Here is a 16,506-nt window from a genome sequence, read left to right on the forward strand (position 1 = left end):
GAACGTCAAAAATCTGCAAATTATTACAAAATCATAGGCTAAAATGTCAACATATAAAAATCAAGTGAATTTACATGTACTATCAATGTACAAATAAAAGTCTAAATTAAAAAAATAATTCAGAAAGATATATGTACCCCAATGTTCACTGAAGCACTATTTACAATATCCAAGAGAAGGAAGCAACCTAAATGTCCAATGACAGTGGAAGAGATAAAGAAGACGTGGTACATACATACAACAGAATATTATTCGACCATTAAAAACAGTGAATTTTTTTTTTTTTTTTTTGTCTTTTTAGGGCTGCACCTGTGGCATATGTAAGTTCCCAGGCTAGGGGTTGAATCGGAGCTGTAGCAGCTGGCCTATGCCACAGCCACAGCCACGCCAGATCCGAGCTGCATCTGTGACAACAGCTTACGGCAATGCTGGATCCTTAACCCACTAAGCAATGTCAGGGATCGAACCCACAGCATCATGGTTCCTAGTCGGATTCGTTTCTGCTGCTTCATGATGGGAACTCTGCGAAATGTTTTTAATGAAAAAAATTCCATTTGTAGCAACAAGAATGGACCTAGAGACTCTCACACTGAGTGAAGTAAGTCAGACAGAGAAAGACAAGTATCATATGATATCACATATATGGATTCTAATAAAAGTTATACAAAGCAATTTATTTATAAAACAGAAACAAACTCACAGATTTCAGAACCAACTTTATGGTTACCATAGGTGAATCCTTTAGGGTAGGGAGGAATTAGGAGGGTGGGAAAAACATATACACACTACCCTATAAAATCAATGATTAATAAGAACTACTGTATAGCACAGGAAAACCTACTCAATAGTCTGTAATAATCTACACGGGAAAAAGAATGGATATTTTAGATGTATGACTGAATCATTTTGTTGTACACCTGAAATTAATACAACATTGTAAGTCAACTATACTACAACAATTTTTTTAAAAAAGCAAAAAAAAAAAAAAAAAAAAGAATCACCTTGTGCAATGAATAAAATAATTGCCAAGTTCTTGGAAAAAATAAAATTAAAATAGTACTTAAAATAGTAGAGAAGTACTAACTCATAGTAAATTTAAAGAGGTACAAGACACATTGAGAAAAATGAAAAAAATTAAATTCTTAGCAAATTTATATACTTAAATTCAATTCAATGTCAATCAAAATCTACAGAGGGTATATGTTTTGCTTTGTTTTTTATTTTGGAGAAACTTGCAAGTTGATCCTAAACCAATATGGGAATGCAAAGAGCCAAGAATAACTGAGACAGTCTTGAAAAAGGATAAGAAAATGAGACAAATTGCATATAGGTATCAAAACTTCTTTTAAAATTGCAGTACTTCAGACAGTACTGTTAGTGAATGAATATATAAATGGATCAGTGGAGTAAAGTAGATATTCCAAGGAGGGACTCTCATATGTGGTCACTAGATTCATGACAAAGTTGACACTAGTGCACTGAGGAAAGGGTGATCATAGGAGATGTGGATTCCCATGTAAAACTGTAGAAAATAAAAATATTTATCCTCACAATATGTTGAAAAGTATCTATATGGATTACAGAACTTAACATGGAAGATAAAATAATAACAGGCTACTATGTATGACCTTGGAGTTGGAAAAGAGTTCTTATTGAGGACATGAATTAGAACTCAACATAAATGAAAATATTTCAAAATTAGATCTATTCTATTAAGAACTTCTGTTGATCCAAAGGCACCATGAACAATGTGAAAAGGCAGAGACCAAAGAGTGAAATAACATAGTGGTAGTACCTATATCCAACAAATAATTCATATAGAAAATGCATATATGTCAATAAGAAAAAAAAAAAAAAGAGGTAACCCAGTTTTTAAATGGGCAAGAAACCTGGAATTGAGATTTCACAGAAGAGAATACCTAAATGGCTATTAGGCACAGAAAACTATACTCAACCTCATTAATATCAAGGAAATGTAGTATAAACACTACAGTGAAATGCCACTGTATCTAATAGGTTATTAGGACTGCTAACATCATGAAAAGACCTAGTTTTGGCCAAGACACAGAGCAACTGGAACTTTCTAACCCAGCTTGTCTGACTGTAAATCTGTACCACTACTATGGAAAACAATCCGGGAGTATCATCCGAAGCTGAATATGCACATATTCTAGAACTCTCCCAACAGAAATGCAGACATTGGGCACCACAGTTATCAAAATTATACATAGCAGCACTATTTCCAGTAGGCTAAATCTGTAAACAGTGGAATGGATTAATTAATTAGGATATAATTCTTCAACAGAATACTGTCCAGCATTGAGGATGAAAGAATAAGCTAGATACAAAATGGTACACCCATATGACCTTCAAAACCAGACAAAATATGGTGATAGAAATGAGGGTAATGTCTATGTTTGGAGGTAGGGGAACATTATATTTTTGTTTAGTATCTAGGGTTGTGGGTGATGTTCTATCTCTTGATTTGTTTAGTGGTTATATGGCGTGTTCATTTTGTTTATCAACCTGTCATAGTGTGATCTGTATACTTAAAATTAACACCTGATACATACACATTTGTGTGTTTCAAAAGATATAGAAGTTCTGATATTTTAATGGGGGCAGTTCCTCACATTTGATGTAGTCTTTGTGTCATAAGGAGACAGAATAGGTAACTTAAGGTGTTCGTCAAATTTGCTAACAATACAGAATTAAAGACAGCTGATAGCAGAGTGAACACAAGCAGAAATTGTAAGTGACAAAGAGAGCAGAAGTAGCAGAAACAGAAATACTTAAATTGGAATAAATACAGCTCCTAGAATTAGACTCACATTGTGGCACAAGTAAAAGAGACATTTAGCTAAGAAGCAGGTTTTGAATGAGCGATTTGGAGGTTTCGAGTGACAGTTTGCTCAGAATGAATCAGTAGCCATGGATATGAAAAATTAATCTCATCACAAATTGCTTCTGAAGAAGGAAAGTGGCCATACATTAGGAGAACAATCAGTCCAGTGTACCTCATACTGGTCAATTTATATCTAATACAGTGTTTTTCAATTCTGAGTGTGACATTTTGAAACCACCTGGGATACATCTGTAGAGAGGAAAGCCAAGGGAAATGGGAATGTTTGCAAACATAGAACGGCTATAGACATTGGAGATGCCTACTGCAGGAAAAAAGAAGACTCAGTGGAGTCTCAATAGCAGTCCTCCAAATTTATAAATGCTCCCATTTGAAACATGAATAAGTGCACTTGCTATCATTTCAAAGAGCATATGAAAGTAAAAGGAAGGGAGAATATGGACTAGGGACATAGATTCTAGCTCCAATATTAAATTTCGTTCTTGAATATTTATTACCAGCAGGAAACAACTCTCTATGGTTATAGCTGCCTTGCAATGCTGTGTCACAATTTTAAAAACTTCCTTTCTCTGGAAAAATTTCAGCAAAAGCTGGATAAATTGCTATCAACAATGTTACTGGTTGAGCAGTCAGAAGAGATGATGATTACACCTACCATCTGAAAGAAGATCAAGTCCTATAGTTCATAGGTTGAACAGGAAGCTGTTGATAGCAGGAATGGCCCAGAACACTCAGGATGCATGTATGGAGTCATAAATAAACACATACGTATAAGAGAATATAAAAGGGCACTTAGGTAGATGGTCATAATAGGAGATGAAAACTAACTCTCTGATGGCAAGTTAGAACTGATAAGGTGTGTTGCTTAGTTGGTGAGCCATGAAGGCGAGAAGAATTCAGCAATGTCAAGACTGATTTTTGGAAGCAGGTGGCTGCCAGACAAGGAAAGCAGGCTTGATCAGGAGGCAAGAGGCAGGTTTCTGGACAGAACAAGTTATCTATGAGATGAGAGTTTTAAGAGCTAAAGCACTTGAAATGTTCTCCATGTTTAATTTCTTTTCCTCTCTCTCTCTCTCTTAATTGTCAATAATAGAAAGCTACTATTTTATTTGGGCAGGGGGATTTTTAAATTACACTATAAATTCTCTGTTAGCAGAAGAGTATTTTTTTTTCTTTAAAAAAATCATGGAGTTCCCTGGTAGACTAGCAATGAAGGATTTGGCAATGTTACTTCTGTGGCTCAGGTTTGATCCCTGGCCTGAGAACTTCCACCTGCCCTGGGTCCAGCCAAAAAAGAAAAGAAAAGAATAAAGAATTATTTTATTTTTTGTGGAATCCTAATTCATAGTTTCAACTTAAAATCTTATGAAAAAAATATATCTCCCCAGCTTCTAGATGTCACTTAGCTTTGGGTGTTCAAACCAAAAGCTCACGCAGGGTTTGGAGGAAGGAGTTAGTCAAAGGACAAGACAAATAATGAAGAGGCAGAAAGAATGAATATTCATAAAGCAAATGTGAAGAGAAAAGCAGAAAACAGAAAATGTGGCCACAGAAAGAGAACATGAGAGATGGAAAGAAGAAGCACTGGGGTTTCAATGCTTTCCAGTTCTGGTAAGACCTTACTGGACTTTTTTCCCTTCAAAACTTCCACCTTGAGTTACTTTAGCAGGTTTCTGTTATTTGCAACAACAACATCCTCTCTGCTAGTATTCTCCACCCTGTCTGTGCACTGGAATCTCCTGAGGGGATTTTAAAAATATCAATGCCTGGGGCCCACCTCCAGAGATTTTGATTTAATTGGTCTGCAGTGATACCAGGGCATCATGGGATTTTTAAGTCTTCCAGGTTATTCTCAATGTGCAGCCAAGGTTGAGACCCAATGGACAAGTCTAGAATCTAGAGCAGTGGATCTGATATGTTATCAAGCATCATAATAACATGGAGAACATGTTAAAGCATGGATTGTGGGCCACTTCCCAGCAATTCTGCCATTCAAGCAAGGCTGGGTGAGGCCCAGGAATGTGCATGTCTAACGATTCTCAGGTAACACTGATGCCCTTGGTCTGGGGACCATGCTTTGAAAGCTTCTAGTCTAAAGGAACCAATCAGATAATTGCTTGAGGTTTAATCCTGTACATCACGAATGTTCCACTGACTTTTCTCTCTTAAGCCTCAGTTTCTCTCTGTGAAAGTATACCCACCGCTCTCCTGAAAAGTGTACAAACAAATTAAGACTGTGTCCTAGCAACAGATTTCTCAATAACGCCAGAAGCTATGCCTCTGTGCTGACAGGCACTCCCTAACTGCTGAATTCAATAGGAAAAAAGAGTTTCATTTTCTTCTGATCCTTCCAGACTCTGAAAGCTGAGGAAAATGACAAATGAGAGAGTTCTTCATGTGGAGGAAGGAGCACAGTTCATCCCTGGGAGTTCTAGTGGCCTCTGAAGATTCAAAACAAGAGATGGACATGTCCTTCTACTTGTTGCTCAAAGGACATCCCTAAAAATAAATGCTTGTTAATTATAAAAGATGTGTTCCTGGAAATTGTGGGGGTGGGGGGCAATTACAAGACAAAGGATCAAGTTATTTCAGTTAAAGAGGCTTTTTCTTTCCTACTGGAAGACTGAACACTCCTCTACTCCCTTTCAGTGAGATTCTATAATAGGTCAGTGGGAAGTGTGCCCAGCGGTGACAGTCTAACATCCCTGGGTTAACCAATGGCCCTATCTTGCTTGTGTATCAGTTGATTTAACCAATATCTGCTGGATGCTTGCAGTGTGGCAGAAGAAATTAAAATTTTAATATAAGATGGTACTGCCCTCAATAACAATGACAAGAAGAACAGTAGTTAATTTATTGACGACATGATGTTTCAGATGCTGTGCTGAACACTTAATATAGATTATCTCATGATAAAGTAGGTGCTATAATTATCCCCCTTTTGCCACTAAGAAAACTTAATTGCAGAAAGAAATAAGTCACTTGCCTAGGCTTGCTCAGGTTTGCATGGATATTGGGTATGTGAGCAAGTAACTGAGCCCTAGTTTGCACTAATGCACACTTCATATTTTAAAACACTTCTCAGGTCAGGAGTTCCCACAGTGGCTCAGCGGAAAGGAATCTGACTAGTAACCATGAGGTTGTGGGTTCAATCCCTGGCCTCGCTCAGTGGGTTAAAGATCTGACATTGCTGTGAGCTGTGGTATAGGTCACAGATGCGGCTAGGATCCCGAGTTTCTGTGGCTGTGGCATGGACCAGCAACTGTAGCTCCAATTTGACCGCTAGCCTGGGAACTTCCATATGCTGCAGGTGTGGTCCTAAAAAGCATTAAAAAAAAAAAAAAAAAAAAAAAAAAAAAAAAAAAAAAAAAAAAAAACAAAAAAAACTCCTCAGGTCTATATTGCATCTTCCAGGAGCTGTTTTGCTGGGATGAACTCACCAGTGAATAGGGGATCATACTGCAGTGAGAGGAGGTAGGAGAAACACAGTGTTCTCTGCAAACCCAAGGAAGGCCACACTGCGCAACTCGTGAGGCACCATACCCGCTGGCACCCCAAAGACTAGCAGCCCTAAAGGTGTGCAACAAGCTGGTTCTGGGGTCCCCTCAGAATGTCGTGCCTAAGATGGTCCTGCCAAGTGAGGACTTCTGGTGGCCTCCCTGGAGAAAGGACTGTGTTTGGTAATCTCTGATAGTCCTGGGCTTTTAGGAAGATCTTACTAGCCATCTCAGTTTCCTTCCCTCTGAATTGCAGTCATTGCTCTCACTAATCAGCAATAGAAAAATGAGGAAGAGGGGCTATGAGGTTGAAGAATTGAAATCAAGAACAAGAATCTAGGGTAAAGGAAACTGGATCCTAGGGATATGCAGACATGGGCAGTGATCAGATGATTAATTTGCTTGCAGACCATTTCAGCATGTCTGGACATTTTCCTGAAGGTGGTGAAGGAACCATCAAAGAATTGGAGCAAAGAGGAGCAGCATGGACAGGTCACTAGAACAGGAGTGTTTTTCTTCATTTCTTTCTTTCTTTTTTGGGGGGGTCTTTTGTCTTTTTAGGGCCACACCTGTGGCATATGGAGGTTCCCAGGTGAGGGGTCTAGTCAGAGCTGTAGCTGCCAGCCTACACCACAGCTCACGGCAATGCCAGATCCTTAACCCACTGAGTAAGGCCAGGGACTGAACCTGCAACCTCATGGTTCCTAGTCAGGATTTGTTTCCTCTGCACCACGACTGGAACTCCTAGAACAGGAGTGTTAAGAGTGAATTTCAGAGACCAGATCAGCCAGGACAGATGAGAAAGGCCTAGTTTAGGGTAGCAGGTGTAAATACGGGGGGAAAGGACATAGGGTGAGAGAGTAGGAAAGTAAAATCTGTAAGAATTGGAGACTAAATGGATTTAGAGGCTCAGTGAGGAAGAGGTTAAAAATAATAACTAGATTTCCAGACTAAGTGAAGAGGCAATATGATTGTTCTTTTCCTCAAGTCAAGGAACAGAGGATGAGATCCAGACATGAAGGTTTTGTTAAGGTTTGTTTTGCTGGAGATGGAGTGGTTAGCTTTGAACTTGTTCACCCTGAGCTAAAGGATTCTCTTGTGTCTCACTTTCTTCATCAGCAAAGTGTGGGTGAATCAGGATTTTGAAATCAGGCTCTCATGAATCTTTCTAGAAACTTTTCCAATGAATTCTTGTCTGAGATAAATTGCAAGGTTAATTTAATTCATGCAAATGTGAGTTCCATCATTTCTTGCTCAGCAAAGAGGCTGTTCAGGGCTACATTGCTATGCTACTCACATGCCTTCCCCATCTTTCTCCTCCATTTCTTGGTCCCATACTTGTTCCCCTGTAAGCTAATTGGGCACCTTGTTCAAGAGGTTACCCACCCCCCCATCTCAAACACACATCATCTAGCCATTCCCCATCTCCCCACGGCTCACCTATTCCTGACTCTGTTTACTGCTCTGCTTTGCCAGTTTTAAGCTGCGATGTTTTCCATTCATGACATCTGGGTCTTGTTCCTGCTTCATAGCAGCAAGACCTCTGCATTATTGATAACATTGCCATAAGAAAACGAAGGGAAGCTGGAGCTAGGAGGAAGCTAATTCTGAGGAATGTGATAGAAAGCCAAAACAGTGATGCTTTCAATTAAGCCAACCAAGGCTCATTAAATCCCTGGAGATTCCAGCCTGGGCACAATATTTTGCAGATGGCACTCAGTCCAAGCTCCTGAGTAAAAGTAAACCTTTCTATGAGGGAAATGCTATTGGTGGTATGTTCAATTATCCAAGAGCCCTGTTTGCAAGAGCACATTTCCTTTTATTAGCACTCATGCTCTCTCCTTGGTAAGTGTTTTATCTGAGTTATTGCCAACACCAGTCATGGCTGAGGATAACCACAGGGAGCATGTACAGAATTTATTCCTATAACTAACTAAAAAGGGATGTTATGCTCCCTTCCCCTTCCTTAAATGAGAGACTTTCACTTAAATTGATCCATTATGGGTCAAAGTTCCAACATGGCCTTAGAAGAGCAAACTTTACTGACAAATCAGTTTTGGCCCCCTCTGATAGCTAGTTCGGGGTGAAAATTTTCACATTAAACTCAGAAGAAGGCATCAGTAATTAACCGGTTATAAGATTCCTCATGGTGGAACCCTCTATTACATGTTATAAAATACTGGATGAGGTTTTCTGCCACCTCGGTCTTATGTCTTATAATGTCTCTTCCAAAATGTTTCAGTTACATTGAAAGAGCCCATGTAGGAGTTCCTGTTGTGGCTCAGCTGGTTAAGAACTCACCTAGTATCCATGAGAATGCAGGTTTGATCCCTGGCCTGGCTCAGTAGGTTAAGGATCTTGTGTTGCTGCAAACTGCAATATAGGTTGCAGATGTAGCTTGGATCCCACTCTGCTCTGGCTGTGGCATATGCCTCAGCTGCAGCTACCATTTGACCACTAGCTTGGGAACTTCCATATGCTTCAGGTTTAGCCCTAAAAAGGAAAAGGAAAAAGAAAGAGAAAAGAAAAGAAAAGAGAAAAGGAAAGAAAGAGCTCATGTAAATGACTGAAAAATGATGCAAATATGTCACTTTGTTTTCATATGGCATCCTTCTGGGAAGTAATAATAATTTTAAGCTATTAATTTTGCTAAAATAATGCTATTTGTTTGTATGCTTGATATGTGCCAGTCCCAGTGCTCAGGTTTTACACACATATAATCAATCTAAAATTCCTGAAAGGAAGCTATGATTCAAATTTACAAATGATAGCACTTATATGTAGAATCTAAAACATGGCACAAATGAACCTATCTACAAAACAGAAGCAGACTCACAGACATAGAGAACAGGTTGAGGTTGCCAAGGGGAGGGGGAGGGAGTGGGAGGTACTGGGAGTTTGAGGTTAGTAGATGCAAACTATGATATTTAGAACGGATAAAAATGAGGTCCTGCTGTATAGCACAGGGAATTATTTAAGTCTCTTGGGATAGACCATGATGGAAGATAGTGTGAAAAAAAGTAGATATATATATATATAGATATATAGATATATATATACACATGTGACTGGGTCATTTTGCTGCAGAGCAAAAATTGGCACAACACTGTAAATCAACTACACTTTAATTAAAAAATTATTTAAAAAATTCATAAATGAAGTGAAACTACTAAGGTTAAAGGAGGTTAAGTGATTTGCACATGACAATCCATTGAAAACCTACATGTTTTATCTCAAACTCTGATCAGTCTGGCCCCAAAGAGTTTCCAAACCAAAATATTTTCAAATGTTGGATTTACTGATGATGAAGGACAATATAACAAGTCTGGCAACTAGCAAAATTAAGAGTGAATGACCAGTCTTCCCCTGAGGTCTTTCCTAAGCTGATTTCTATGTGCAGTTTTCTAAGCTCATTTCTGGCCAGCAGTCCCTCCATAGTCAGTGAGACCTTGGGCGGCTCCTCAGCAGTTAAATCTGCTCTTTTTCTTCAGTTTTAGACACTGAAGAGAGAGAAACAGCAATCTGGCTGCTGTCCTGGGCACAGTGCCTGGGACCTATCAGCAGCTGCCCTTCACCTTCCTCAGCTGCAGGTTCCAAAGCTCCCAAGTTTCAGGCATTAGCTTTCCCACTGTGTGGGATGGCCTTTGGGTGATGTTTAGGGCAGATAGGTTATTGGAAAACCTATCTTCATCAGAAGGTGGGATCTAGACTTGTCTCCGAGCAACAGCAGATTTCCAAATTGTCTGGGTAAACCTAAGGGATGGAGTGTGAATATTGTCTCACCCCCATGCCTACCCAGTCAATAAGGGAAGCTTGCCTCAGTTTCCCAATGTGCATTTCTCTCTGGGAGGGTTGTTGGCTTCCTGGACCCTAGGCAGGACTGTGCTTTGATGTCACCAAACTCTACTTTCTGGGACAGGCCCTTGCAGCTCTATGGCCAATGCCAATGTCCGTGGTCATTGCTGCCTGATCATCATTAGATCAGATGTCCTCAGGCATGGAGATTGAGCAGATGAAGCACAGGTCTCCACATGTCTTTATTTAAGCCTTCTTTGACTTATGGCTGCCTTCATAGGGAATAGCCTTAGGGACCCATATGGTCCCATCTCTTCCTATCTTCCCTTTCCCACCAGCTCTGTGCAGAGACACCTTCAGATAAACTAAAGGGAAACACTGATCCAGGCAAATGCTCTCCTATTTCCCCTCCACCCCACCTCCTAACCCCTCTCCATTTTGCAAAATAAATAAATAAATAAAATCGAAGAATGAAAAACAGGGAACTTTCAGATTTCTTTGAAAAATCTGACTGGCCCTCTCTGAAGCCTTTGGAGGACCCCAGATTCCCACCCCTGTGATATAGAAGGTTCATTGTAAATACCAGTGAGGGAGAGAGAGGAAACTTTTCCTTTGCTTTCCAGCATAAGTTTATCCAAGAAACTTTAGCAATTTGCTTAAATGTAGGGTATTTACGTCTGTAAAACACCTACAAAACATGGTTCCTGGTATGCTTAAGAAACATTGTTTAATCTCTATTCTGATAGAATGGGAACTATTCTAAATAAAATATGGAATAAAATTATCATCATTATTATCATCATTCTACCTAGGACCTTCATGGTTTTTTGTTGTTGTTATTTTTTCTTCCCCCTCCTATATCCTCAAATATAAAAAAAGGAAAATTCCAGATTAAGTACCTTAGCCTGTGTCAATGAAAATAAGCAGCAATAACCCTTGTTCTCCTGATACTTCTGAGGAATAAAGCAGAGATAAAATAAATTGTGTGGGGTCCTTGGAGACAAGGTTTAAGGAAGGGACATGCTATTCCTTTTTGCCCTTTCCTTTCACGCCTTTTTTTTTAAAAGGAAGCAGATTAACTAAAAACATGTGCCAGAGGGACAAAATAAGGCCAGGAAAATCATTTAAGTAGCTAAAAGTTCTGTTCCACAGGGCCCCAGAGAAAGATAAAACCAAAGCACAGCCTCCCTGTCCCCTGGCAGAAGCTGCTGAATATGTGTGAGTGGTAAACGGAAATCAATGAGCTGCTCAGAGAGCCCTGCGATCCCTTTACCAACACACAGGCCCATAGCAAGAGCCCAGGAGATGGGAATCGATGCCTCTCTTAATTCTGAAGCACAGATCCTCTGCAGTGGCAAGGGGCCAGGCAGCTTGGAAGAAGCCTGCTAGAGCCTGAGAGCTCTGCTCCACTCCCCAGGCCATGCCCCACTGCCCAGGGCCATGGGACTCCTACTGCCTGTGGGAAGTTCCACAAGGAAGATGCTGCAATCCCTTCTACTAGCTGACTGTTAAGCCTGTCTGCTCATCTGGGCTTCTCTTCTTCCATACCTTTGCTGTGGCTTGAGCTCTCTGATTTCTAATTTCTTCTCAGCTTTACTACTCTGTTCTAGCAAAGATAATCTCCTTGGCTTGACTTGCATGCTTCTATGCTGGTCCGTTTTATGCAGGATAGCCCCCTGGCTCTCTTAGCTGCATTTTAAACCTCTATGACTTTGCTTTGATTTGTCTTTAATTCTCAATAAATGGAAATGGAAATGTATACATGCACAGAGCTTGAATGAGTTTTGAGTCAGTGAACTTTGGTATAACTGACTCTTTAATCAAAATACAGAACACTGCCACTAACCTAGAAAGTTTCCTGCTGGCCCTATCATTTAACCCCCTTCTAGAGGTAACCACTGTTCTGATTTATTGAACTTAAACTTTGCATAAATAGGAAAGTAGAATATGTACTCCTTAGTTCTAGCTTATATCATTCAACATGTTTCTGCAATTCATCCATGTTGCCGATTTGATCCACAGTTCATTGTTCTTGTCTTTAATTTTGTATTGCTGAGTAATATTTCAATGGTTGAATATGCCAGTATTTTGTATGTTTCTGGGCTTTTGCATCCAATGTCTGGAGTAGAATTCCTGATCTTCTAACAAACAAGAGAGACAGAAAATGGAAGTTCAAGAAAATAGGAAAGGGAGCATAAGATCAGTGTGATGTGAGATGAATGGATGTCATTAGTTAATAAAGAGTTTTATTTCTTTTGCTCTGTGCGGTGACCCCCCCAAACACAGAAAACTCACTGCCTCCAATTTCACAATGCACAGGATCTAAGAGTCCATAGTCAGGCCTACAGACCTCTGAAGAAAGAATATTTTGCTATTATAATTAAAATCAAGGAAAAAAAAAAACTTTTACTTATAATTTAAGTCCAGCTCAAGTGGCGTCTCCAGTCTCCAATGTTTCCATAATCTTTATGGAAAGTGGTTACAACTCTCACCATTTTTTTATTTGGTTTCTTTGATGACCTTATTCTACTTTTGACCAAAGAAACTATGGACTTCTCAAAGAAAAGGTACCTCTGGCATCTCACACAATGATTACAAACATGGGTAAATGAGCAGACAAATGGATAACTGCCCAGATGGATGGAGGATGGATGGATGAATGGAGGATGTGTGGATGGATGAAACAATATGTGAATAGTGCCATATTGATTATAAACTGAATGAATTGTCTGGTCTTTAGCAACCCCTAGAAATACCGTGGCACTTAGTTCTCTCACTGTTTTGCAATCTCTTTGATTCTGGGAGTTCATATTATTCTATCTGCCAATAGGCAAATGTCTCAGTACTGTCTAGAACAGGCAGAACTTCCTATCCACCAGAAAGTGGCTTCCTGATGCTCTAAGGAATATTTTCATAAGAGTCAGAGATTGGGTGGAGTCGCAGTTAATCTGCAGCCATGTAGCCCAAGAGGCAATCTTTGCTCAGTGGAAATTTTTCCAATACAGGACAGGCCTGGGTAATAAATGAGTGACAGTTCTTCATTCAGCAGGAGGCTGGTTAAATATAGTCACATAGGTAACTAGAAGGTGATGTTGAGCCTATTAGAGAGCTTTGTAACACTGTGAATTGCATCTAGTGCTCAGCTGTTTCTCACCCACCTCTCAGATGGTCCCAGCAGGAAACAAGTCTGTGGCTGTCAGGTTTACAGTTAATTAATGTTTATTTATATTTTTAAACAAGCCTTTCACCTGTCACACTTTAAAATAAATGTTCAGTTAGAGGTTGTCAGAGCAGATTGGAATCCTGTTTGTTATGGGCTGAATGTGTATATGTTTAAATGTGTATCAGGTAGAAACTTCTTTCCCTGTAAATCTCTCTCTTTTGTCCCAGAGGCTAAGGCTTCCTAATCAGAGAGTCATGCTTATCAAAATCTTGACTGCAAAACTGGCACTCTGCCTTGCAGGACATGAACTTGCTTCTATAGAGTAGGCAGCATAGATATCTTCAGATGGGTGCATGGAGATTAGCATGAAAATATTGCACCAGTGTAGAGGAAGCATTCTTAAGGGAAAAGGATGTACTTTGTCCTATTTGCAGTAAAGCATTGACTGAGTAAGTCTGGAGTGTTTAAACCTTATACATTCCAAAGAAAGGTCTGCTGCTTGACTGGCTTCTGGGAGATTACTTTGACATATTTGGAATATTCTTCCAGAAAAGAGTGTCTTTCTTTACTTGGGGCCTTGGGCCATGTGAGGAAGTTGATGCTGACAGTGTGATATATGGTGAGGTTCTTGTGCCACAGAGTATCAATTTGACTTCTTCAGGGCCTGGAGACTAAGTAACTAAGATCAGTCATATGGGGCACCTTGGCTACAAAAAGACCCCTAACAAAATCCTGGACACTGAGGCTCAGGGGAGCTTCCTGGTTGGCAACACTCTACATATTACCACTCATCATTGTTGGAGAATTAAGCCCTGTGCATACAGCTGCACTGGGAGCAGGCACCTGGACTTTCACCTGTCTCTCCTGGACTCTGCCATGGATTCTTTTTTATCTTTGCTTATTTTAATCCATATCCTTTCACTGTAATAAACTGTAATTATGAGCATGACAACTATCCTGGGTTCTGTGAGTCTTTCCAGGGAGCTGAAGTTAATCCTGGACATGCCCCAACAAAACCTCTCAAAGAATGAGTGATGAAGAGAAATGAGGTTTCAGAGCAGAAACAGAGATCAGAACTGAATCTCTTTCCTTTAATTGTTATTATTATAGTTGATTTACAATGTTCTGTCAATTTCCTCTGTACAGCAAAGTGACCTGGTTATTTACACACACACACACACACACACATATATATATTATTTTTCTCATAATATCTTCCATCATGTTCTATCACAAGTTATTGGATAGAGTTCCCTGTGCTGTACAGCAGGACCTCATTGTTTATCCATTCTAAATGCAATAGTTTGCATCTACTAACCCCAAACTCCCAGTCCATCCCATGCCCTCTCCCTCCCCCTTGGCAACCACAGGTCTGTTCTCTTTGTGCGTGAGTCTGTTTCTGTTCTGTACATAGGTTGATTTGTGCCATATTTTGGATTCCACATATAAGTGATATCATATAGTATTTGTCTTTCTCTTTCTGTCTTACTTCACTTAGTATGAGAATCTGTAGTTCCATTCATATTGCTGCAAATGGCATTATTTTATTCTTTTTATGGCTTAGTAGTATTCCATTGTGTATATGTACCATATATTCTTAATCCATTCATCTGCTGATAGATATTTAGGTTGTTTCCATGTCTTAGCTATTGTGAATAGTACTGCAATGAACATAGGGGGGCATGTATCAGACAGAACTGAACCTCAACTCTGCTATGTCACTTCCGGGTGATCTGAAGGAAATCAGTCTACCTCTTAATCTTTTTGAGATTTAAAGAAGAGTCTGTTAGATAGGCACCCATTGTTTCACTAGATATTCATTGAATATGTCACTGTTTTGGTCAGATCATGTTTGATCGAAAGTGGTTAATAGTAGAGGTGATTGTTTTGAGTTGGCCCATCTGTGAGCTTTTCCACATTAAGTTCCTTAGGTTAGGGAAGAACTCTAAATTTGGACATATGTCCCTCTGCACTTTTGCAGACATATATGTTCATGGTTTGTAGTCAATACATGATTATTTTCATATAGTTACTTGGCTAGCATTGCACCCTAATTTATCTTGAGCCTCAGCCTCTGGATTACAATAGTCTATTTTTTTTTTTATCAATTGCAAAGTTACTATAGGCTCAGGAGAAAAGCCTACACATGAAATTGCCTAGAACAGTGCTAGAATCATCTTTGGAATTTAATAAGTACTAATTGAGTGTGAATCTGAATACCTAAAGAATTTTTTCCAAATATTATTTAATATACATATTCATTTTCTTTTCTTGACCAATAGGTGAAAAAGAAAAAAAAAATAAAATAGGAAAATAAAGACTCAGGAAACATGATGGAGGATAATGTAAGAAAAAAGAATATATATATATGACTGGGTCACTTTGCTGTACAGTAGAAGTTGACAGAACACTGTAAATCAACTCTAATGGGAAAAAATCATAAAAAAAGAAGAAATGCAATGTTTTGCCCAGTTTTCATGAGTAAGAATTGAACTAATGGTTTGCTCCTGTTCGTGGTTAGTTTCCCTAAAAGATATATGGAAGCTTTAATTCTTGGTACCTGTGAATGTGACCTTCTCTGGAAATAGATTCTTTGCAGACGTAATCAAGATAGAACATATTGAACTAGGGTGGGCCCTAGTCCACTTAATGTTGTCCTGATAGGAGAGAAATTTGTACACAGACACACACAGAGCAGAGATGGCCCTGTGAAAACAGAGCAGACATTGCAGTTATCCTCCCACAAGCCAAAAAATGCCACGAATTCCTGGCAATCACCAGTAGTTTGGAAAAAGCAATGAAGGGTTCTTTCCTAGAGCCTTTAGAGAGGTCAGGGCCTGCTGATAGCTTAATTTCCAGATTTTTCATTTTTTTAAGTATAAAAGTCAATGACATTTAATTACATACACAATGTTGTGTAATCATCACCACTTTCATTTCTAAAACTTTTTCTTAGCCCTAAGAAGAAACTCTATAACCACTGAGCAGTAACTCCTCAATTGTCTTTCCACCAACCCCTCTGATAACTTCTACTTGCTCTCTTTATGGATTTGACTTTTAGCCTCCAGAAATGTGAAAGAATATGATTCTGTGGTTTTAAGCTACCCAGTTGGTGGTACTTTGTTATGGTAGCCTTAGGAAATGAATGCCACCCCATACCTCACTACCATTAGAGCTTGTCACACACA

The 16,506-nt window shown here is 39.3% G+C and overlaps 1 protein-coding gene across 1 annotated transcript in view; it reads right to left on the reverse strand.

The window, feature by feature from the left end:
* The window catches only part of AGBL1 (ATP/GTP binding protein like 1), an 809,164-nt gene that overhangs the window by 331,745 nt on the left and 460,913 nt on the right, over positions 1-16,506 (reverse strand).

The sequence above is a fragment of the Sus scrofa genome, chromosome 1 (genome assembly GCF_000003025.6).
Source record: "Sus scrofa isolate TJ Tabasco breed Duroc chromosome 1, Sscrofa11.1, whole genome shotgun sequence".
NCBI lineage: Eukaryota > Metazoa > Chordata > Mammalia > Artiodactyla > Suidae > Sus > Sus scrofa.